Below are 2,906 nucleotides of genomic sequence, written 5' to 3'. Positions count from 1 at the left end.
TGCATGAATTACTTTTTCCCATTAGCATTATAACATTGGTGTTACAATGTCATGACCTTTCCTTCCTTTATAGTTTCCTTGATCAACAGACTTTTGTCTCTTCTGGTTGCCTGGCAACCTCACAGTGACAACAGGACTCCAGGTAGTTTCCAGTTAGCTGTTCCTATTACATAGTTATCATGAACTCAGTTCTTACCCCTTCTCACCCAACTCCCCTTTTTATTAAAAATTAATATGGGTTTTGCAATCTTATTAATTTCAAATGCAAAGTGATTTCACGAACCATGTCCCTATAGATATTCATTTATGTCTTTCCACGTTTGATGAATAATTAAATTCCATGAATCGGATTAATCAGACAGATGCAGCCGACATATCTCCTATTTTCACTACACATTCCATAAATCTTTAAACAATGTACATAACCATTCTTGACTGTTTGCTCATGTTTGTAGAGACAAATCAACCAGTCGTGAAATGTACATAAGTCGTAAAAAATTACTGGTTGTCTGTTACCAAAAAGACTGACTGAGCCAATCAAACAAGAAGCACTCAAATGGAAACAGAGGTTGTCTGACCCCATAATGGCAGGGGCATTTCCAGACTTTTTTGACTGGGGTTGCACAAGAGAGGCACTGACTTATGCAGAGGGGGCATCAGCTTTCCATTCAGTCCCAGTTTATCCAATTCAAATACTGTGTATGGACACCAGTATGCAGAAATATACATACCAAACATTTATAATACACTAGGTGAAATTAACACATTTATACCACATGCAAAAACTGCATGGGATTAGCACAAAGTGGGCATGTCATGATCCTTGCCAGTTTTTCCATCACAGAAATTTAGCCCAACTTTTGCGTAACAGCACAGAATACCTTAAAGGATGTAGAAATGGACTACAGTCCAAACAATCACACCATTGTATACTGCTATTATACAACCTTTGAATGTGAATCAACCTTTGGTGCACTAATGAATCTTAAAACATGCGTTCAACAGCTATGTTCAACTTGTATAATAAGAGTCTAAAATATGTTAAGGCAACTATTGAGAAAATAACAGAATTGACTGAAAAATGTCTGTTTAGACCTATTTGGCAAACACATTTTGAAGAATGAGGATCTTTTAATAAGGAAGAAAAAGAAGAAAGTATCCCAAAGAATAATTTGATGGAAAAATAATTTAGTAAAACTAAGGACAAAAAACCTATGAGCATAAAAAATCAGTCATCTCTGATCAATATTCATAGGAAATACTGTTTTGTTGTTTCACTGTTTGGGTTCATTGTACAGTTTATCAGTTATTGAATTTAATAGAATTTGAAATATCGAGAAAATATGTCACTTCTGGTTAATCAATGACAGAAAAGCCTGTGATCTGTTCATCTGTTTCCTGTAACACTTGGTCATCCATGACTTAGCGTAATTCCTTCATGTCCAATCACCCTAGCCACCACATCAGTATTTATTCTCTCATGTCCACTTATTTCCACTCAGTCACACACTCATGTTAAGTGTATCTTCCACAGGCACTCAATAATAGTATGCTCTAAGTGTGCTTTCACAGACAGCTCCCTGGCTGCCTTCCTTACACTGCAGGACCACTTAAACATGACTGCCTCCCTCCATCTCTGTCTATCTTTCCCCATCCTCCTTTTCCCCTTAGAATCATTTTATACAAACAATGTACGGTGACATAAATGTTTCATACTTTGCTTCCCCCAATTTACTGGCTATTTATAATTCACCAGTCTGGATGGGACAGTATTAACCTCTGAACTGGTCTTTCACAGCCTTTAGTGGTATTTGGTTTATTCCTAGCTGGCTGCTGGCAGAGAACAGCAGCAACAGATAATTGCCACTGTGCAAATATAAAACCTAAAAATGGGAATGGAGAAGAGCAACTGTTATCTGTTAAAATCTCAAAATCAGAGGAATTAGACTGGTCCTGTATGTAAGCACTCACTGAGTGTCAGGCAGCATAGTTTGTGTCCTGATTGTTGTTTGCTTAAGCCCAGTTCTAGACTACAGCACATAATGGGGCGGCTGTGGCTCAGAGGCAGAGCGGGTCATCCCCTGATCGAAAGGTTGCCTCGAAGTATCCTTGAGCAAGATACTGAACCCCAAATTGCTCCTGATGAGAGATCAGTTTGTGAGAATATACTTTGAGTAATATTAAAGCAAGCTCACAGTAGTTTATCTACACCACAGATTGCACTAATGTAATTATGGCTTCTTCCTCATATTGCATATAGAGAATATCGTCAGGAAAATAGGCTTTATACAGCTGATTTTATTCTGAACCTCTGGACATAATCTTTTCCAGAGAAGGTTAGGTGTGCAACATGTTACCATGGCAATCCAGCCAGGTTAAAAGAGAGCCACCTTTGTGACAGTGAAAGCTCTAGCTTTGGATTTACCTTGCTAACACATTAATGTAGCTTTGTAGTACAGGCCTCAGATTGATGAGAGCAGAGTTTGCGGGCCATAAAACCAAAACAAAGAGCTAAAAGAGGCTAAAAAGTTTTTTTGATCTGAGGGGAACTGCAGCATCTGGTGATAAATCTCTGTGGGTTTGGCACTACGAGCGACGGCTCATGTTGCACATGTCATTTGATCAATTTTCATGTAAAAACGTTGCAGCTTTAAGGTACACTGAGGCTGGTTTCATTCCATAGTTTACAGCCTGCAGCCATAAATAAAATCACACCCTGCCGAATCCACAGCAGACAACACTGATTAAACCATCTGAGTGACTGCACTGACTAATAAAAAGAGAAGAGGAAAAATTAGCAAGGCAGTAATGCCGCCGTTGCCAAGTGCTTGCTCATGGTGGGAACTGTTGGGTCTCTGTAAATAATTGTATAAGGAGTACAGTCTAAACCTGCTCTATTTGAAAAG

Source organism: Morone saxatilis, unplaced genomic scaffold (genome assembly GCF_004916995.1).
Source record: "Morone saxatilis isolate NCDOM2014 unplaced genomic scaffold, NCSU_SB_2.0 Contig23, whole genome shotgun sequence".
NCBI classification, from domain to species: Eukaryota; Metazoa; Chordata; class Actinopteri; family Moronidae; genus Morone; species Morone saxatilis.
This window is presented reverse-complemented; position numbering follows the sequence as displayed.